Genomic DNA, 22269 nt, shown 5'->3' on the forward strand with positions numbered 1-22269 from the left:
CAAATGCCACTTCGGCACGACGACCGTTGACTTTTTGGGCCACCGCATCACCAAGACCGGGGCCGTGCCGCTGCCGACAAAGGTCGAGGCCATCACCACGTTCCCGCATCCCCGTTCCATCAAGGCCCTACAAGAGTTCCTCGGCATGGTGAATTTTTATCACCGATTCGTGCCCCGCGCTGCTCAGCTCATGCGGCCCCTTTACGAGGCCCTCCGGGGCAAGCCGGCCAAGCATGACATCGTTTGGTCCGCGGCCATGGACGCGGCCTTCGCGAGTGCAAAACGGGCCCTCGCCGACGCAACGCTGCTGGCTCACCCGGTGCTCAACGCGCCCATCGCCCTCACTACGGACGCCTCCAACTACGCGGTGGGCGCCGTCCATGAGCAATGGGTGGACGGGGTTTGGCAGCCACTCGCTTTTTCCAGCCGGCAGCTCCGGCCGAACGAGTTAAAATACAGCATGTTCGACCGCGAGCTGCTCGGTCTATTCCTGGCCATTCGCCATTTCCGACACCTCCTGGAGGGCCGCCCATTCACGGCTTTCGTCGACCACAAGCCGTTGGTCTACGCAATGGCCAAAGTCACGGAGCCGTGGTCGGCCCGCCAGCAGCGCCACCTCTCCGCCGTGTCGGAATTCACCACGGACATCCGGCACGTCGCCGGCAAAGACAACGCTGTGGCCGACTGTCTCTCTCGGGCCAGCGCGAACACGGTCCACCTCGGCGTGGACTTCACGCTCATGGCGGCCGACCAGACCACCGACACCTCGGTGCAGGCCCTCCGGGCGGTGGACACGGGCCTCCGCCTGGCCGACATCCCCTTTGCGGGCACCGTCCTGCTCTGCGACGTCTCCCAGGGCCAGCCTCGCCCCATCGTGCCCATTTCCTGGCAGCGCCGCATCTTCGCCTCCATCCACGGCCTTTCTCACCCGGGCCGGAAAGCTTCTCAGAAGCTGGTGTCGGCGCGTTTCGTCTGGCACGGCCTTTGACAGAACGTCCGCGACTGGGCCAACGCCTGCACGGCCTGCCAGCGGGCCAAGGTCCACCGCCACACCCAGGCCCCGCTGGCACCTTTCACCGTGCCTGCACGGCGTTTCGACCACGTCCACGTGGACCTGGTGGGTCCCCTGCCCCCATCGCGGGGGTTCACCCACCTGCTCACCATGGTGGACAGGACCACCAGGTGGCCGGAGGCCATGCCCCTCACCTCCACCACCACCGCCGACGTGGCGCAGGCGTTCATCGCCACCTGGGTCGCGCGCTTCGGCGCACCGGCGGACATCTCGTCCGACCGTGGCCCACAGTTCACGTCCGAACTTTGGGGCGCGGTCGCCCGCTCGTTGGGGGTCACGCTGCACCGCACCACGGCCTACCACCCCCAAGCCAACGGGTTGTGCGAGCGGTTTCACCGCTCCATGAAGGCCGCACTCATGGCCGGCCTTCAGGACGACGGTTGGACCGACCGGCTGCCGTGGGTCCTTTTGGGCCTCCGCACGGCCCCCAAGGAGGACCTCCGGGCGTCCGCCGCTGAGCTCGTCTACGGCCAGCCGCTCCGCGTCCCGGCGAGTTCGTGCCCGACGCTACCAGTCCCTGGTCTGCCGCACACCAGCGCTCGGACCTCCAGGAGGCCGCCCACCGATTTGCCCCCGTGCCAACGTCCCGCCACGGTGGCCCCCAGTCCTACGTCCCCCCGGCGCTTCGCACAGCGGAGTACGTCTTTGTGCGTCATGACGCGCACCGGGGGCCACTCCGGCCGCCGTACGACGGGCCCTTCCGGGTCCTGCGACGGGGCGACAAGTCCTTTGTCGTCGACGTTGGCGGCCGGTCGGACCGGATCTCTGTGGACCGCCTCAAACCGGCGCACATGGACGTCGACCAACCACCACGGTTGGCCCTTCCTCCGCGGTGAGGCCGCCCCCCGTCCACAGTTCCCCCCGCTCGACCACCCACCACCACGTCGGACCCCTCCCCACGACCCTCCAGGGGTCGCTTCGGCCGGGTCATCCGGACCCCCCTTAAATTGACCCTGCCGGTGCAGGTCGATTCTGGAGAGGCGTGTGTAGCGGTTACCGCTGGATGCACACAATCGCCTTGCACCGGCCAGAACACGGCCGGACGCGCCTCTCCCGGGCATGCCCGGACTCACTGTTCCCGGGCACGCCCGAACCTCCCGGGCACGCCCGGTCTCGTCTTTCCCGGGCATGCCCGCTCTCGCCTTTCCAGGGCTCGCCCAGAGCGTCCGGGCATGCCCGCTATCGCCTTTCCAGGGCTCGCCCAGAGCGTCCGGGCATGCCCGCTATCGCCTTTCCAGGGCTCGCCCAGAGCGTCCGGGCACGCCCAGCCTCGACTTGCCAGGCCGCAGCCAAACACGCCCGGGCAGGTCCAGACTCGCCTTTCCAAGGCTCGCCCTTGACACCCGGGCATGCCCGGTATAGCTTTTGCCGGGCAAACTTCCCGACATAAATGTGTATATATATTACTGCCCGATAAACGGGCTTTAGAGAGAATACCTGAGCTGTTTTGTTTCAATAAAGCAACTCGGACGAATTCCGTCTTTGGTCGCGTCAATTCTTTCGACTCGCGTTGGAGCGCAGCTCCTTCAATGCTATATATCGCTTTTCACCCGATCTCTCAAGGTTACGAATCAACTTAAAAATTAAATAATTCTCGTATCCGAATCCATATTCAGATCTTCACCAAAATCGAATCTCTTTGTCCTTGTCAGACACCCAACCGGTCCACCAAGTTTCCTCCAAATCCGTCTGTAACGTTTTGAGATATCCTGCTATGTATCGGTTTTAGCCCTATAACCTGATAGTGAATAATCACTTAAAAATTCTAGTAGCCGGATCCGAATCCGGATCTTCACCAACATCTAACCATTTCGTCCTTGTCGCATACGCTACATCTCTGCCAAATTTCGGCCAAATCCGTCCACAAATGTATGACATATTTTGTTCACAAACAAACAAACAGACAAACAGACAGGGGTGAAAACAGAACCTCTACCCACTTTCGGTGGCGGAGGTATCAAGAAGACGTCATACAGAGCACGATACTTGCCAAATCCACCACTCCCCACCCCCCACCCCCTCAAAAAAAAGGTTGCCATTGATCCATCAATTTGTCCATTTCATCAAGATTAAAATAGACAGTCTTGATCAAAGCTCGGTTCAATAGGAAGAAACGTGACAATATTTCAGATAAAAATTGATTTTAGAAGTTTGACCTTGACTTGACCTTGGACCTTTTGACCTCAAAAATAATTGGTTTCCGAATTCAGTGACTCAATGTGCAAATGCTGTTCAATTTTCAAGTCAATTGGATGAAAAATGGCGATTTTATAAATTTGACCTCCACATGACCGTTGACCTTTGACCTCAAAATCAATAGGCTTCTCAATTGTGACGACTTCTACAACTTGGTGTTTCATTACAATCAGTTTAGAATTGTGACCTGCAGGCAAGTGACAAACAGACAAACAGACAGAATAACAAACGCAACCGACGAAGATAGTAATAAATATCTCATGCATAGATACTTGTGAAATCGCTAAAATAAGTTCTTGACCTTTGGCTTATGTTGACCTTTTGGACTATGGTGACCTCAAAAATAATTGGCAGTGAATTCCGTGACCTGACATGCAAATCCTGTTCAAATTTCAAGTCAATCAGAAGAAAAGTCACAATTTTCAAAATTTTCTCAATGTTTACCTTTTAACCTTTAGACCTCAAAAATAAGAATGGTGGTTGAATTGAGTGAACTGATATGCAGATCCTGTTCAAATTTCAAGTCAATCAGATGAAAATTGAGGATTGTAGAAACTGTACCTAAGTTGTTGACCTTTTGGCCTAAGTTGACCTTTTGGCCTATGATGACCTCAAAAAGAATTGGTGGTTAAATTTGCAGACTTCACATGCAAATCCTCTTCAAATTTCAAGTCAATCTGATGAAAATGGATGATTTTAGAAATTTGACTAAGTTGTTGTCCTTTGGCCTATGTTGACCTTTTGACCTCAAAATCAAAAGGCTTCTTCCTTATGACCAACTCTACCTCTTCGTGAAGTTTTGTGAAGATTGCTTTAAAATTGTGACCTGAAGGCGATTGATATACAGACAAACAGACAGAATAATTCACACGACTAACCAATATACGTTAAACATCTTCGATTTTAGCAATTAACAAACGGACTGGGGTGAAAACACAACCTCCGTCCATCTTTGGTGGTGGAGGTAAAAATGGTGTCACAAATCTTCATGGCTGCTGGTTATTAGGTCATCTCAATTAGATTCTTGATTCTTGAAGGTCTTCTCAACTTGATATTAGGTAATCTCAACTTGATTCTGATTCTCAAATATCTTCTCAACTCGATATTAGGTAATTCTCAACAGGATTGTGATTCTCGAAGGTCTTCACAACTGGATATTAGGTCATCTCAACTTGACTCTGATTCTGATTCTCTAAGGTCTTCTCAACTCAATATTAGGTCATCTCAACTTGATTCTGATTCTCGAAGGTCTTCTCAACTCGATATTGGGTCATCCCAACTTGATTCTGATTCTCAAAGGTCTTCTCAACTTGATATTTGGTCACCTCAACTTGATTCTGATTCTCGAAGATCTTCTCAACTCAACTCGATATTAGGTCACCTCAACTTGATTCTCGATCCACAAACATCTTCTCAACCTGATATTAGGTATTCTCAACTCGATATTAGGTCATCTCAACTTGATTCTGATTCTCGAAGGTGTTCTCAACTCGATATTAGGTCATCTCAACTTGATTCTGATTCTGGAAGGTCTTCTCAACTCGATTCTCGATCCTCAAAGGTCTTCTCAACTCGATATTAGGTAATCTCAACTCGATTCTGATTCAAGAAGGTCTTCTCAACTTGATATTAGGTCATCTCAACTTGATTCTCGATCAGCAAAGGTCTTCTCAACCTGATATTAGGTCATCTCAACTTGATTCTCGATTCGCAAAGGTCTTCTCAACCTGATATTAGGTCTTCTCAACTTGATTCTGATTCTCGAATGTCTTCTCACCTCAAAATTAGGTCATCTCAACATGATTCTGATTCTCGAACGTCTTCTCAACTTGATATTAGGTCATCTCAACTTGATTCTGATTCTCGAATGTCTTCTCAACTCGATATTAGGTCATCTCAACTTGATTCTGATTCTCGAACGTCTTCTCAACTTGATATTAGGTCATCTCAACTTAATTCTGATTCTCGAAGGTCTTCTCAACTCGATGTTAGGTCATCTCAATTTGATTCTGATTCTCGAAGGTCTTCTCAACTTGATTCTGATTCTCGAAGGTCTTCTCAACTCGATATTAGGTCATCTCAGCTTGATTCTCGATCCGCAAAGGTCTTCTCAACCTGATATTAGGCCTTCTCAACTTGATTCTGATTCTCGAATGTCTTCTCACCACGATATTAGGTCATCTCAACATGATTCTGATTCTCGAACGTCTTCTCAACTTGATATTAGGTCATCTCAACTTGATTCTGATTCTCAAATGTCTTCTCAACTCTATATTAGGTCATCTCAACTTGATTCTGATTCTCGAACGTCTTCTCAACTTGATATTAGGTTATCTCAACTTAATTCTGATTCTCGAAGGTCTTCTCAACTCGATATTCGGTCATCTGAACTTGATTCTGATTCTCGAAGGTCTTCTCAACTCGGTATTAGGTCATCTCAACTTGATTCTGATTCTCAAACGTCTTCTCAACTCTATATTAGGTCATCTCTGGATATAATATACTGGATATATACTTATAATACTGGATATATTAGCAATGAAGCAGAAAAAGAACAGCAACCAAGGTAGAATAAGTCTGTATGCACAGGGTGCTTCAGTGCTCAGGCTCTCCTTTTGGTCTTCAGCTGGTTCAGTCTGCAGCAACGGAGAAATATCAATAGACAGGTGGAGATATAAGGAATTATAACACCCCAAGACATTTTTTGTTACAAGTCATCTTATCATCTTTTCAAGACAATTCGGGTATGATGAATTCAAAATCGCTGTTACTAACAAATCTTTTGTCACTAAGGGCCCAAAATGCGTATCAAAGATGGCCGCCCAAAACACCTTTTTTCGGAGGTAAGTCCTGAATACAATTGAATCTGTGGCTCTCATCGCATTTGGACTTATTTCAATTCTGCTAAGAATAGAGCGGGAGAACAAATATACAATCACCAGACTACAAAATAGTGAAATTACACATTTGAATGTCTTTATTTACACCAAAATTAAGCCTCTGTGGCATGGGATGTGGTCCATACAAGTCGTGTCCATATTGCGGCACCATGAAGGACTATAATGACACACATTTTCACTCTGTTGATATACGTCTAAATATTGGGCAAAATTGGGTTTAGAAGATGTTGTATTGTGATTTGTCATATCTCAAAAGTTGAATATACTGCCAACAAGCGGTTCTTTGATCTTCACGCTATCTGCAATTGCATGTCCAGCCTTTCCCTCGTGGTCCCCGTGTGCTGTCTTTCCCTCGTGGTCCCCCTGCGCTGTCTTTCCCTCGTGGTCCCCGTGTGCTGTCTTTCCCTCGCGGTCCCCCTGTACTGTCTTTCCCTCGTGGTCCCCCTGTGCTGTCTTTCCCTCGTGGTCCCCCTGTGCTGTCTTTCCCTCACGGTCCCCCTGTACTGTCTTTCCCTCGCGGTCCCCCTGTGCTGTCTTTCCCTCGTGGTCCCCGTGTGCTGTCTTTCCCTCCTGGTCCCCGTGTGCTGTCTTTCCCTCGTGGTCCCCCTGTGCTGTCTTTCCCTCATGGTCCCCCTGTGCTGTCTTTCCCTCGTGGTCCCCCGTGTGCTGTCTTTCCCTCGCGGTCCCCCGTGTGCTGTCTTTCCTTTGTGGTCCCCCTGTGCTGTCTTTCCCTCGCGGTCCCCCTGTGCTGTCTTTCCCTCGTGGTCCCCCTGTGCTGTCTTTCCCTCGTGGTCCCCGTGTGCTGTCTTTCCCTCGCGGTCCCCCTGTACTGTCTTTCCCTCGTGGTCCCCCTGTGCTGTCTTTCCCTCGTGGTCCCCCGTGTGCTGTCTTTCCCTCGTGGTCCCCCTGTGCTGTCTTTCCCTCGTGGTCCCCCTGTGCTGTCTTTCCCTCACGGTCCCCCTGTGCTGTCTTTCCCTTGTGGTCCCCCCGTGCTGTCTTTCCCTCGCGGTCCCCCTGTGCTGTCTTTCCCTCGTGGTCCCCCTGTGCTGTCTTTCCCTCGCGGTCCCCCTGTGCTGTCTTTCCCTCATGGTCCCCCTGTGCTGTCTTTCCCTCGCGGTCCCCCTGTGCTGTCTTTCCCTCGCGGTCCCCCTGTGCTGTCTTTCCCTCGTGGTCCCCCTGTGCTGTCTTTCCCTCGTGGTCCCCCGTGTGCTGTCTTTCCCTCGTGGTCCCCCTGTGCTGTCTTTCCATCGCGGTTGTCAGCTCTTTCACGAGCCTCGATTCAGTATACAAAAAGCTCAACTTGATTCTGATTCTCGAACGTCTTCTCAACTTGATATTAGGTTATCTCAACTTAATTCTGATTCTAGAAGGTCTTCTCAACTCGATATTAGGTCATGTGAACTTGATTCTGATTCTCGAAGGTCTTCTCAACTTGCTTCTCGATTCTCACATGAATTACAAGGACATTAGTAGATATCAATGTACTTTCAATTCAATTACAAGGACATTAGTAGATATCAATGAACTTTCACGTGAATTAAGTTGAGAAAGGATGAACACACATCACACATGGCGGTGATCGTATTTGAACCCGGAATCCCCACATCAAGAGCCATTGGTTTGGCCAATCAGGCACGACTTCTGTAGACGTTTCCATGATGCGGTTTGAACATGTCAACTGGAGAACGTGATGATATATATATAAATTTTTTGTATACAAGATCGAGGCTCGTGTAAGAGCAAACAATAATCACAAAAAAAAACAAATGGACACATAAAAAAACATATTGTTGCGGATATGAGGACTGTATTTTTTTTGTGTGTGTGTATTATTATTATTGCTTGAGTCTGGCCCCTCCTGCCTCCGGAGCTGTGTAAAGGTCAAAAGGGCGTCCCATAATTAGTCCAAAAGCATGCACGTCAGCCAATCATAGAATACCCCTGTTCGATAGTTATATCTTATTATGTGTTTTAGGGTAAGGCTGTGTCTCCCATTAATTGAAATACTCCATTGCACCAGTGAAAGAGATAGATTCCCTTCATTCCCATTCCCAAAACCTCCATTCCCCCTTTCGTCGATTGGAAATTACCTCCCCTTCAATAACCGCCATTGACCACGAGGCAGGGTCGGAGAAGAAAGGCGTGTCTCCACCTCGTCATAGAGGGGAGGAGTGAGCCAACCCCACTTGACCAACCATGAGCCAGGGGTTTGGCTAGAGAGGGTGGAGGAAGAGCGATCGGGGAGGTTCGAAAAGGTTGAGGGGCGGGGCCTATATAACCCACGGCAGGGCGGTTCCCGAAAGAGATGAGCTTTTACAGAGAGACGAGAGGGAGTCCAAGCAGTTGGGTCCAAGAGAGGCGCTTTGAGTTGAGTCCGAGAGAAGTCCAGAGTTGAGCTGCAGCTCGAGCCACCGAAACTGCACTTACTGCAGCTCGAGCCACCGAAACTGCATTTACTGCAGCTCGAGCCACCGAAACTGCATTTACTGCAGCTGGAGCCACCGAAACTGCAGCCACAGCAGCGTGAGGCCTGGACGGCAGTTTGGAGCAGGGCCGCGAAGGAGCGGCGGCTGCCCAACGAGTCGATCGTGCTGCAGGACCAGTTGGACCTCCCTATCCCGCCAGCCATCCATCTCCCGCCAGTCCTATCATCATTCCCCGCGTGAGTCTGTCCTTGTTTGTTCTGTCCCTGGGTTAATTAAGCTTGTATAAGCTAAGGATTTCACTGTGTCACCTGCGTCTCATGTGCCTGTAAATAAACGTGACTGCTTTCTTCCTGCTTATATGTGTAAATAATAAACCCAGTTACTCTTCTGTACGTCTTCTTCCTCTTTGCATTCGGTCGCTTTAGAGTTTTCCATATTGAGCAGCTGCGGTGCGATACGGCCAAAGTTTGGGGTAAATCGGGTTTTAATCAGGGAAGAACTGTTCGGTCGCGGTAATACCACCGCTCGGTAAAATAACATCCTTTAACCGCGTCCGTAACAATTGGTGTCGGGGAGTGAGATACGAGGCCCGAAGCGCGCTTAACACGCGCAAAATTACAAGCAGCTGGAAATTGTTTTCTTTTTAAAGGAAAACCCGAATTTTGAAATCGCGCCATGGTTGGTCAAGGCGATCGGATGCCGGTGGGTGAGCTAGAGGAGGGGTTAGGAGTAACCCAGGACCTCGGGGTAATGTATATGGAGGAGGTGGTTGAGGGGGTATCAGACGCACAAGATGGCGTCCTCGCGCACGTGGGTGTAGCGGCACCAAATTTTGCCGCGCCCGTGACCGTAGCAGTACCAAATTGCGCTGCGCCTGTGGTCGCGGCAGCCGAGCCAGAGATGCTAGAGTACATGCGAGTCTTTATGATTCAAATGATGGCAAAAATGGATGCTCAGGGGGAGCGATTAGAAGCCAAAATGGGGAACCGGATGGATGCTCAGAGTGAGCAAATGAAGGCTCAGAGTGAGCGATTGGGGGGCGAAATGGGGGGCAAAATGGGAGAAATGGGGGAACGGCTAGAAGCTAAATTTGAGGGGTTAGACAACGGGATAAAAGAGGTAAAGAATGGGTTAACAGGGGTGGAAAATAGAATGGCTGCCCAGGAGAATCAGTTAGAGGGGGTGAAAAATGGGTTAATGGGGTTAGAAAATAGGATGGAAGACAAATTGCGGGAAATAGGGGAGCAATCCGCCCGGGAAATCGAACTGATGGGGAACCAGATGGAGGAGATGAAGGAGGAGATACGACGAGGTGTAAGTGAGGAGGTCTCGGGGGTACGCGAGGAGGTAAAGCGAGGCGAAAAGCGTATAGAGAAAGAGGTGAGAAATGGAATGGCTAGGTTACAAGGGGGCATAGAGGACCTGACGGAGGAGGTGGAACAGCTGATGGAGGGACAGACGGAGTTAGTGGAGCAGGTTCAAAGGAACACTGCGGTACTAGGAGGGTTAAAGGCGACACAAAAAGAAATAAAAAATGACTTAATAGCGACACAGAGGCAATGTCAGATGGTACGTGAGGGACTGACAATGAGGTTGGAAGAGGTGACAGAGGTAATGGAGACAAAGGAACGGCAGGTGAGGATGCACATAGAGACGGTCACGGTAGCCTTAGAGGACGAACTTGAGGAGGCGCACCGGGAAATAAAAGAGGTGAAGCAAAAATTAAAGGAGGTGTTAGAGGGGGTGAGTGAAATTAAGAAGAGACGGCCAGAAATTAAAAGAGAAATCCAGGAGGAGGTGATGGAATATGTACAAGGTCGGTGCTCAACTCATAATTGATGTGCTCACTAACCAAATAAAGAGTGTGCAGGTGGCAAAGGAGGTGAGGAGACGAGGTGCCAAGGTGAGTGGCGATATACGTGAAAATGCATATGATGTGAGGGGAGCTTCAGTCGGCTTGGGGGTTGTTGTGGACCCGGGTGTTCGTGAGAGGCCGTTGGTGAAGTGTGCGACAGGTCTGGCGTGCGAAAAAAGAGGTGTGCGAGAATGTCCGACCATGGGGTGTGTGAGGAAAAAGTGCGCGCCGAGGAGTGAGTGTGCTGTCGAGAGTGAGTCAGTCGTAGCGCGTGTGCGAGGGAGCACATGGAAGCGCGGTGTGGTGAGTGTTACGGAGGAAGTAACGAAAGAGTGTGCGCAAGAGGATGTGCGAGAAAGGTGTGTAACGGACAGGTGCATGGGGAAAGAGTGCGCTGTCAAGAGTGAAGGAGAATGCACGCCTGTGGTGAGAGTTACAGAGGATGTAACGAAAGAGTGTGCGCAAGAGGATGCGCGAGAAAGGTGTGTAACGGACAGGTGCATGGGGAAAGAGTGCGCTGTCGAGAGTAAGGGTGAGTGCGCTGTCAAGAATGGAGGTGAAAGTAGTGAGAGTGACACGGAGCGTGAGTTGGTTGTGACAGGTGAGCGAGGATGTACACCTGGAATGGAAGGATGCACACCTGGAATGGTAGAGCATGTGTGGGAATGCACACTTGAGTTGGTCGTGAGGCACGTGGTTGGGTGTGCGAGTGAGAGCACACCTGTGATTGTCACAGAGGAGGTGACCGAGGAAGGGGCGCGAAGAGGTGTGTTGGTGAGGTGTGCGAACAACGAATGTGTGCCAAAGTGTTCGGTGGTCAGGTGTGTGACCAAGTCTGTGAGTGGAATGAGTGTACCTGGGTGTGTAAGAGAAGGTGCAATGACCAAGAGCAGGGAGACGGCTGGATGTATGAGCAAGAAAGGGGTAGCATATGCGTGTAAGCATGCAGGTGAGGCATCGACGGTAACCGGGTTAGCGGTTAGAACGACATTTAGCCGAGTCGGGCCCTCGGTGCGCGTCGGGCAGCTTCGCGTGCCGCGAGGACCAGCGGGGATCCGAGCCACGGCGGGTTCGAAAGGACCGCCGTACGTGATCCACGCTGGGCCGCGTTTCGAACGGCCGCGTCTGTGCTCCACTAGGCGGAGCGGGCATCCCGATAGGGAGGGTCGTCATGGCGACCCCCTTTTGTGGAGACCTTCCGGCAGGTCGAGATCGGGCAATTGGATGGCTCCGCGCCGAGGTGGTGCGTGGGATCTCGGCACGGGTAAGCCCCCGTCCCTGCACCGAGTGCCGGACGCATCCAGCCGCCGGCACCAAAGACCCGCATTCATTGCTCGGCTGTACGAAGCCGAGCTTTCGAAGTGAATTGGCGCACCGAGAGGATCTAATAAGTAGACGGGTGATGGGGTTAGTGTTTTGGACCCAAAATTAGAACAAGGCAAAATTTGATGATTGGTACGGTGATTGGCAGATGATTGGCAAATTTTTGATTTGTTGGATTTGGACGAGCAAAATTTACAGTAAGAGATGCCCCATGTGAAGGGATGGCCAATCCACCATCCCTCACAGAAGGGGGCAAAGGAGCACCAGCTTATGGGGTTGATGGCAGTGAAAACTAGCCCGGGTGGGTTTGGATAATGTGTAAGGCCCTAGAGATTGACCTTAGGTGACGTTAAGATTAGTTAGTGACAAGGATACCTGTAGTGGGGACGCAGGTAGAATAGTGTGGATGATAATGACGTGGTATGTGCTTAGTTTAAAGGGAAGACGGGGAGCACTAAGTTAGCAGGGCAACAGTTAATTCAGATGATGCCGTGTGAGTGTTGGAGGTGTATTCAAGTGTATTGTGAAAGTGTATGGTGAACAGGTGTAATTGAACAGGTGTGATTGCACAGGTGTGCAACTGGACAGGTGTGTGGAGCAGTGTATGAGTGAGTGAAGGTGATTGTGTATTGTGCTGACCGAATGGTCCAGGAAGAGGAGGAGGGTGCAGGTGGCACCACGTGATTGCACAGGTGTGCAACTGAACAGGTGTAGGGAGCAGTGTAGGAGGGAGTAGTGGTGATTGCGTGTGGTGTTGACCAAATGGTCCAGGAAGAGGAGGAGGGTGCAGGTGGCACCAGGTGATTGCACAGGTGTGCAACAACAGGTGTATGTGGCTATGTGGAATAAATGGAGTGTAGAATATCTGGAGTATTGGAATGGATGGTTGTGGAGTCAGTATGGTGGAAACTATGGAGTGGAGTGGATGGTGCGAAGGTGTGAATGGGGGAAGAGTGGACCCCCATCACGAATACCCGGGGCGGGTAGTGTAAGTGTTAGGTAGAGGGTATAGGTAAATTGTGGTTGGATATTGGCATCTGTGGTGCGAGGTGAAAGAATGGTGTTTGGATGGGTGCATTAGTGTTGTGGAAATGGCTGGGCGTGTAGCCTGTTAGTGTGTGTAGTTGGTTTGGGCACTCCGCCACTGTGAGGATGTCGGCCAGGTGAGGCCGCAGGTGGGCTCTGGGAGCCGGTAGTAGTTGTTGTGGATAGGGCCTGAGGATCCGGAGGACGGACCCGGGTAGCCCAGTGCCAGAGGGCACCGAGTGGGGTGACAGAGCCAGGAGGGGCCATCCCCAGTTAGTAAGGTTAGGGTGAGGAGCTAGGTAAGCTCGGGTGGCAACTGCAGTGGTGGAGGTGTGCAGGTGGGTAGACCTGCTGGGAGAGCTACACGTCACAGCCCAGAAATTGTGCAAGGGCACCGGGAGATGAATCGGGGGAGTGAGACCCCAAATTGAGAAGCACCACAGTTTGGTCAATGGGAATTGGTTTTTAGAACCCATAGTGTAAGTTGGCCAATGGATTGGCAGGGAGAGACCCCGGGTAGAGTAAAGTGTGTTAAAATCATTTAGAGGATAGTTAGGATTGAAGTCTCCTCGCACCATCTGCATCCACTCACCTGAGATGACGTACCTCCACACCATGCCAGGTTGTTTAATTATTTTTGATGCAAATGTTTGGAATGTGAGACGCATCATGACGTGGGTGTGACATTGTGCTTTGATGTTCCATCTCTTCCTCCTTATGAGGATTGATGATGAATTGGGTGATGGCCAATTTTGAAGTAGAGGGATTGTGGAGACGATTTTGGTATAGGGGAAATATGGGGAGACGTGACAGTAGCGACGGATTGGTAATGTGTAGATTTTGTAAATGTGGGGTAAGGGCAAGGGTAGTGTAGGTGACAGGGGGGTGACGTACGGTAGGGACGAGCTTTCTCACTTCGCCCTCCGTACGCATTTCGCCTTGCATTGCCTTATTGATGTGTACCCTTGTGACCTTACCCCTCGCTCATTTGTCTTTCCCCTTTTGTCTCCCACATGACCTGTGCGCCATTGGGCGCCGGGGGGAGCGTGCGTGAGTCGGCCATTGTGCGCCCGGAACTCTCAGAACCAGCTGTCTGCATCGATGCACCACATGATGGACCACATGTCTGTGGCCGAGCACCACTTATGGACCCCATGGGTTGGGGCATGGCCCCTCTGCTGGAACCAGCCATGAGGGCCCGAAATCTTGCTGGCGGACCTTGGCCACAGGGCACCGATGCCCCACAGGTGAACCACACGTAGTCGGCCCTGTGGGCCATAAATAAAGAAAATAAAAAGGACACATTGGGTGCATTTTTCAGTTTGAATAGGCCGCCAGTAAGAAAAGCAAAGAAAATGACAACAACTGGAAGAGATAATAATAGCCAGCAGAGGGAGCCAAAGAGCAAGAGATCACCTGCAGGGTTAGGGGTTGTTGAGTTTATTTTCATGCATTGAACACTGATGAACTGTGGTGACTGCACCGATTGGTGCTTGAGGGTGTGTTGGTGCGTTATAGGTGCTTTCATGGTGCATTGATGCAGAGCAGACTGTCTCCCCCCCAGAAAGAACAATTACAGGTCCTGGGTTAGTTTTGTAAATAAAAGCAGAGTCATTGTAAATAATGCTCCCCACTGTCAGTGTGTAGTTTGAAGACCATTCCGCAATTCGGATAACTGTGGGCGTAAGTCTGTTAGGCAGGGTGCAATGGAGCAGCGGGACACATTTATTTATGTTTTAAAAACTGTCGCACTCAGGGTCAGGTTAAAAGTAGAGGGAACTACACCTACGTGTCACACTAAATAAAAGTTGTAGGCCCGGGGCGTGCCTAAGAGGAGGAGGGTGCAGTGTTGCGGATATGAGGACTGTATTTTTTTTTATTGTGTGTATTATTATTATTGCTTGAGTCTGGCCCCTCCTGCCTCCGGAGCTGTGTAAAGGTCAAAAGGGCGTCCCATAATTAGTCCAAAAGCATGCACGTCAGCCAATCATAGAATACCCCTGTTCGATAGTTATATCTTATTATGTGTTTTAGGGTAAGGCTGTGTCTCCCATTAATTGAAATACTCCATTGCACCAGTGAAAGAGATAGATTCCCTTCATTCCCATTCCCAAAACCTCCATTCCCCCTTTCGTCGATTGGAAATTACCTCCCCTTCAATAACCGCCATTGACCACGAGGCAGAAGAAAGGCGTGTCTCCACCTCGTCATAGAGGGGAGGAGTGAGCCAACCCCACTCGACCAACCATGAGCCAGGGGTTTGGCTAGAGAGGGCGGAGGAAGAGCGATCGGGGAGGTTCGAAAAGGTTGAGGGGCGGGGCCTATATAACCCACGGCAGGGCGTTTCCCGAAAGAGATGAGCTTTTACAGAGAGACGAGAGGGAGTCCAAGCAGTTGGGTCCAAGAGAGGCGCTTTGAGTTGAGTCCGAGAGAAGTCCAGAGTTGAGCTGCAGCTCGAGCCACCGAAACTGCACTTACTGCAGCTCGAGCCACCGAAACTGCATTTACTGCAGCTCGAGCCACCGAAACTGCATTTACTGCAGCTGGAGCCACCGAAACTGCAGCCACAGCAGCGTGAGGCCTGGACGGCAGTTTGGAGCAGGGCCGCAAAGGAGCGGCGGCTGCCCAACAAGTCGATCGTGCTGCAGGACCAGTTGGACCTCCCTATCCCGCCAGCCATCCATCTCCCGCCAGTCCTATCATCATTCCCCGCGTGAGTCTGTCCTTGTTTGTTCTGTCCCTGGGTTAATTAAGCTTGTATAAGCTAAGGATTTCACTGTGTCACCTGCGTCTCATGTGCCTGTAAATAAACGTGACTGCTTTCTTCCTGCTTATATGTGTAAATAATAAACCCAGTTACTCTTCTGTACGTCTTCTTCCTCTTTGCATTCGGTCACTTTAGAGTTTTCCATATTGAGCAGCTGCGGTGCGATACGGCCAAAGTTTGGGGCAAATCGGGTTTTAATCAGGGAAGAACTGTTCGGTCGCGGTAATACCACCGCTCGGTAAAATAACATCCTTTAACCGCGTCCGTAACAATATAATAAAGGGAGCGGGAGACAAGATGGGGAGAGAGAGAGGGAAGCACACAAGCACAACATTAGAGAACAGGGACATCAGGAGATCTGTGGGAGGGAGAGGGCTTTGTAAAAAAAAACTGCTAGGACTTCCAGGAAAGAAGTCGGTATTTCAAAAAAGTGATTCTGGGGTGAAATTAGCGGGGGTAGAAAAGATCAAGGTTTTGGATGGGGGAAGATAAGAAATGGTGGTGAACAACTGTTTTAAAGACCTGGAGGGAGGAGTGGGATTGAAGAGAGTGAGGGAGTTTGTTCCAGAGGCGGGAGAAAAGAGGAATGAAGGAGTAAAGGTGAGCAGAGAGTCTTGATTTTGGCAGTTTAACCATAAGAGTGTTGCAGGCAGATCTTGTGCGACCTGCAGGAATATTTAGGGGACAGAGCACAGAGAGAGCTGGGGGAGCAAGGCCGGAGAGGAGTCGGTAGAAGACAGAAAGACCACCAACCTGCCTGTGGTGAATAAGTGGAAGGCGTGATATGAGATACATAATGATGATATTAAAGCGCGGTGTTACGCGCGCTGTTTGTAAACAAGGAGGAAGTGGACAACGCGGTATTTTGTAAGAGTCTTTATTCAAGAGCTCACTGTAACACTGAACTCTCAGGGATGCGCGCCCCGTGTATATCGTGAGGCCACGCCTCTCTCCCGGGAGTGGCCCACCCCTACTCGGTGTGCGGGGTGTTGTCACCACGTCAGTGCTTTCGTGTCCGCCACACGCGCCCCCCCCAGAATCCCCGCGCACCTGAAGGGCCAGTTTGCGGGGCAAACGGATGACCCGACCGAAGCGCCCCCTGGCGACTGGCGGCGTCTGGGATGCAGGGATGCCATCTGGGATGCCTCCGGCTGCCCCTGGGATGGGTGCAGGACCGGGGGGTGGCGTGGCGGCGGGGCTGGGCGGTGCCGGTGGTCCGCCCGCAGGGGGGCGGCCCCGATGCGGGGGTCGGGCCACTGGCGGTGGATGGTCCACGCCGAGATGGGCCGGCTTGAGGCGGTCCACAGAAACGCGGTCAGGAGTACCGCCGATGTCCAGGGTGAAGTGCTTCACCCCGGTCTCCAGCACGCGGAAAGGCCCGTCGTATGGGGGCCGCAGTGGTGTCTGGTGGGCATCGTGGCAGACGAAGACGTACTCCGCCGTGCGAAGCTCCGGGGCGACGTGCGTCGATGGGTGCCCTTGGCGTGCCGTTGGCACCGGGGCGAACCTCTGGGCGGTCTCCTGCAGAGCAGAGCGCTGCTGTGCCACGGACCATGGTGCCGTGGAGTCGGGGAGGAACTCGCCCGGCACCCGCAGCGGTTGCCCGAAGACCAACTCCGCCGCGGATGCGCGCAGGTCCTCCTTGGGCGCCGTCCGGAGGCCCAGCAGGACCCAGGGGAGCCTGTCGACCCAGCCGCCGTCGCGGAGGGTGGCCCGGAGCGCGGCCTTCAATGAGCAGTGAAATCGCTCACACAGGCCATTAGCCTGGGGGTGGTAGGCCGTGGTTCGGTGCAGCCGGACCCCGAGCCCCTGCGCGACTGCCCCCCAGAGCTCCGAGGTGAACTGGGGGCCGCGGTCGGACGAGATGTCTGAGGGGGCGCCGAACCGGGCGACCCAGGTGGCGGTGAAAGCCTGCGCGACGTCCGCCGCCGTCGTCGACGCCAAGGGCACGGCCTCCGGCTACCGGGTGGTGCGGTCCACCATGGTGACGACGTGGGTGAAACCCCGCGAGGGGGGCAGAGGTCCCACCAGGTCCACGTGGACGTGGTCAAACCGGCGTTCCGGCACCGTAAACGGGGCCAACGGGGCCTGGGTGTGCCGGTGCACCTTGGCGCGCTGGCACGCGAGGCACGTCCTGGCCCAGCCACGGACGGCCTTCCGGAGGCCATGCCAGACGAATTTGTCGGCGATCAACCTTTGGGAGGCCCTCGCGCCCAGGTGGGACAGGCCGTGGATGGCGTCAAACACCTGGCGCTTCCAGCCCGCGAGCACGATGGGGTGAGGCCGCCCGTGGAGACGTCGCACAAGAGGGCCGCGCCCGTGCCGTCGAACGGCACCTCGGTGACGCGGAGGCCCGTGACGGCGGTCCGCAAGGCCTGGACATCGGGGTCAGCGGCCTGGTCCGCTGCCATCCGGGCATAGTCGATGCTGAGGTGGACTGCGTGGGCGACGGCCCGGGAAAGGCAATCCGCCACCGGGTTGTCCTTCCCCGCGACGTGCCATTTGTCCGTCATGTACTCGGACACGGCCGAGAGGTGACGCTGCTGCCGGGCCGACCACAGCTCGGTGACCTTGCCCATCGCGAAGACCAGCGGCTTGTGGTCGACAAAGGCCGTGAATGCATGGCCCTCGAGCAGATGGCGGAAGTGCCTGACCGCCAAGTGAAGCCCGAGCAACTCGCGGTCGAAGGTACTGTACCAGCGTTCGGGCAGGCGAAGCTGCCGGCTGAAGAATGCCAGCGGTTGCCAAGCTCCACGCACCCATTGCTCGTGCAATGTGCCCACCGCGTAGTCCGAGGCGTCGGTGGTGAGGGCGATCGGTGCATCGGGTGCCGGGTGCGCGAGCATGGTGGCGTTAGCCAAGGCGAGCTTCGCGCCCGTGAACGCCGCGTCCATCTGCTCGGTCCAGGTGACGTCGCCTTTGCCCGGCTTACCTCGGAGAGCTTCGTGCAGGGGGCGCAGGAGCTGGGCGATACGGGGCAGGAACCGATGGTAAAAGTTCACCATGCCCAGGAACTCCTGCAGCCCCCTGATCGTGCGGGGGCGCGGAAACCCCTTCACCACCTCCACCTTGGCCGGCAGGGGGACGGCTCCGTGCCTGGTGACGCGGTGCCCCAGAAAATCGAGTTCGGCGATGCCGAACCGGCACTTTGCGGGGTTCACAATCAGGCCATGCTGGCCCAGGCGTTCGAAGAGCGTGCGGAGGTGGTGTAGGTGCTCTTCGCGGGACGCGCTGGCGACGAGGATATCGTCCAGGTAGACGTATACAAAATCCAAGTCGCGCAGGACGCTGTCCCGTGCGGGGGCGCTTTCATGGCGGATGACACTGTCGAGCCTCGTGGCCGAACTTGGCGTGGAACCAGCACCAGGTGGTGGAGCTGGAGGAGTGCGGCTGGCTCCGCCGAGTTGGCGGTGTTCCCCACGGTGGCGGTTTTCGCCGCGTCAGTGGGCGGGGCATGGCGGCGGCCACGAGGTGCGTATCAGCATGCTGCGTATGCTGTGTAAGCTGATGCTGTGGATCAGCATCATCAGCAGCATCAGCCTCGAGGTCCGTGACGGCCGCACCGACTCTCGCCCGCATGTCCGAAGCCGTGAAGTACCTGTCCGCCGTGGCGGCCAATGCTCGAGGTTCCGTTAGCACGGTCCCGGCCAACGCGAGGCGTACCTGTGCTGGAAGTTGGCGATGGAAAAGCGCCCGGAATAGAGAACCAGGGGCTTCATCGCCCAACAGTGACAGCATATGGTCCATTCGGACCGACGGGTGCGTGTCGCCGAGCTCGGGGAGATCCAGGAGGCGGCCAGCCCATGCGTCCTCCGTGAGGCCGAACGTGGCTAGGAGCAGCCGCTTGAGTGCCTCGTACTTGTGGCCGTCCGGTGGGTGGCGAAGGACGGACACAACTCGAGCGGCCGTGCCGGGCCCGAGGGAGGCGACGACGTGGCAATAGCGCGTGTCGTCGTGGGTGAGGCCCGTGACGGCGGTGAAACTGGGCTTCGGCTTGGACGAACCAAACTTCGGCCTGGGCCTCCCAAAATTCGGGAAGTTTAATCGACATCGCGTTGTTGGCCATGGCAATGGCGTCGTGTTTGGAAGGATCGCTACGGCAGATCCAACGTCGAGGGTCACCAGTAAAGCGTGGTGTTACGCGCGCTGTTTGTAAACAAGGAGGAAGCGGACAATGCGGTAATTTGTAAGAGTCTTTATTCAAGAGCTCACTGTAACACAGAACTCTCAGGGCTGCGCGCCCCGTGTATATCGTGAGGCCACGCCTCTCTCCCGGGCGTGGCCCACCCCCACTCGGTGTGCGGGGTGATGTCACCACGTCAGTGCTTTCGTGTCCGCCACAATATCGCCATTTTGAAAATCTTCTTTCCACAGGGAGAGCTCGCAGCCTGTGTAATATAGACCGTACAAGAAAGCTAGAAAATAAAATAACGCAAAGGTTGTGTGTGCGTTTGTTCATGTGGGTGTTGATGTGGGTTTATTTGTGTGTCTGTGTGTGTGCATGTGTGTGTGTCTTTCTGTCTGTGTGTCTGTCTGTGTGTGTCTGTCTGTCTGCCTGTGTGTCTGTCTGTCTGTGTGTGTCTGTCTCTGTGTGTCTGTCTGTGTGTGTCTATTTGTGTGTGTCTGCCTGTCTGTGTGTCTGTCTGTTTCTGTGTGTGTCTGTTTGTCTGTCTGTGTGTGTGTGTGTGTGTGTGTGTGTGTGTGTGTGTGTGTGTGTGTGTGTGTGTGTGTGTGTGTGTGTGTGTGTGTGTATGTGTCTGTGTGTGTTCGGGTTGGCCAGGCCTGCGATTAGATTGAAGGTGACAGGAATTCGTAATTTGTGTAATTACTCCCCTATCTTCGCGGAAGATACGTGATGTACACAAACCGCCAGTGCTGGCAGACAGGTCCTCCAGCTTAACGTCCATCCAAAGGACGGTGCACGCAACAGAAGGTGAAACACCAGGGCGGCAGTTTACACCTGAGTCGCGAATCGAACCTTTGATGCACTCTGATGTTGTCGGAAACTCGTGAACGTCCATACACCAAGCTATCGAGCAGTTATTATTATTGTTATTATGACGATGATGATTATTATTATCATGGCTGAGCATGTGAAGTGCTGGGTCACCAAAAGTAAAGGGCAGTCGAAATCTCGAAACCGCTCTTGAAACATCTGCTCGAGTGCGCGCAGAAGCGTTTGCTTTGTAAGTTGCTTGCGGTTGATAATCCGGTCAATGATCTGCCTTGCATTTTCCACCAGATTCTGTAAACCTGAAAGTTTGCCGCGAAACCGGCGTGGAAAGAGGAAAGGAAAGCCTCCCACGTGCTGCAACTGCTGCTCCGTGTTTGTTTAGACAACGAGGGAATGAAATTTGGATCCGCATCTCTCGGGGCGCACTCCCTTCAAGTCGACGTGGATTTTCAGGTTCAAGAGGATCGCTGATTGCACATAGTCATTGATATTACTCAACATGACTAATTCCCTCCATGTGACTTATTGGGAGTTTGGCAGACTCATGCGGCCCGAATGTTTCACGGTGAATGACATTTTAGAAGTCGATTTTTGCAGGTTTACCCTTTAACTAGTAAAGTTTCCTCCCGTGTGTGGTCATTGGCATTTACACTTGTGCTTGTTTCTGCTTTCTTGCAGCTTGCTCTACTCTCACTCCCACTCGCCTCACACAGATAGGTCAGTGGTCTTTTTACTAGACTTCCTCCAATATAGATCTCTGTGGCCACTGGGCCCTTCAACCCTCCACTGATACTCGAGAATGAATGCGTTTTCCCCCTCCTGGTGCAACTTCCACAATCCAGGCCTCGTGAACATCTCAACTCTCTCTTCTCCTTCCCAAAGACTGCTTTATTTTACTCTTCCCTCAAGGTTTTTAAGGTATAGTACTATCTACACCACATTCTTACGTCGTCCTCCATCTTTACCAGTGAGCTTGTCTACCCTCATTAAACCTCTTTTATCTAAGCTCATTTCTGCACACATTATATATACTAACTCCTCTAGAAGTATCGAGGACGCCTCTTCGCGGTGGTTGTGCCCCCCAATGCAAGTCGGGGGCCAAATCTTCCCCATTCTTCCCTGCTGCCCAGATTCGTCAGGCCAGAGCGGTCACAGTCAGTGTGCCGATCGGTCCCCATTGGCCGGCCCTTTCCCTCTTGTCTCTCTGTCTCTGTCTCTGTCTCTGTCTCTGTCTCTCTCTCTCTCTCTCTCTCTCTCTCTCTCTCTCTCTCTCTCTCTCTCTCTCTCTCTCCCTAACTCTGTCGTGGCCCTGACTTTGTGTGAAGGCGGGGGTACACCATCCTGGATGTGGGGGATATGGGTCTCTCCTGCAAGATCTATCGGCTGTCGTGGGCTTGTTTGCGAACTGCCCGGGGCTAATCAACAACTAGAACAGCACTCAGTAGAGAGCATACCTCCGCCAGGTAAGCAGTTTACATTTTGTATCTCAGAGTAGACCAGAAAATCACAATATAGAATCACATTTAATCAAAATCATCCGTCCACAACTTTTTGAGATATCCTGCTATGTATCGTTTTTGGCCCGATCTCCTAAAGGTGAAGAATCACTGAAAAAAAATTATACTAGCCACATCCGGATCTTCACCAAAATTGAATCCATTATTCCTTGTCACACACACAACCTGTCCCCCAAGTTTTGTCCAAATCCGTCCACAACTTTTTGAGATATCCTGCTACGTATCGTTTTTAG

General features: G+C 52.9%; 1 long non-coding RNA gene across 1 annotated transcript in view; it reads left to right on the plus strand.

Moving 5' to 3' along the window:
• The first annotated feature begins 21857 nt into the window (after nt 1-21857).
• Nucleotides 21858-22269, plus strand: part of LOC137415473 (uncharacterized) — an 86499-nt gene continuing 86087 nt past the window's right edge. Inside the window, exon 1 of the long non-coding RNA XR_010982087.2 lies at nt 21858-21982. This is a non-coding gene — a long non-coding RNA (uncharacterized LOC137415473). The remainder of the gene's footprint in view (nt 21983-22269) is intronic.

The sequence above is a fragment of the Myxine glutinosa genome, chromosome 1 (assembly GCF_964187855.1).
Source record: "Myxine glutinosa chromosome 1, kmMyxGlut1.1, whole genome shotgun sequence".
Classification (NCBI taxonomy): domain Eukaryota; kingdom Metazoa; phylum Chordata; class Myxini; order Myxiniformes; family Myxinidae; genus Myxine; species Myxine glutinosa.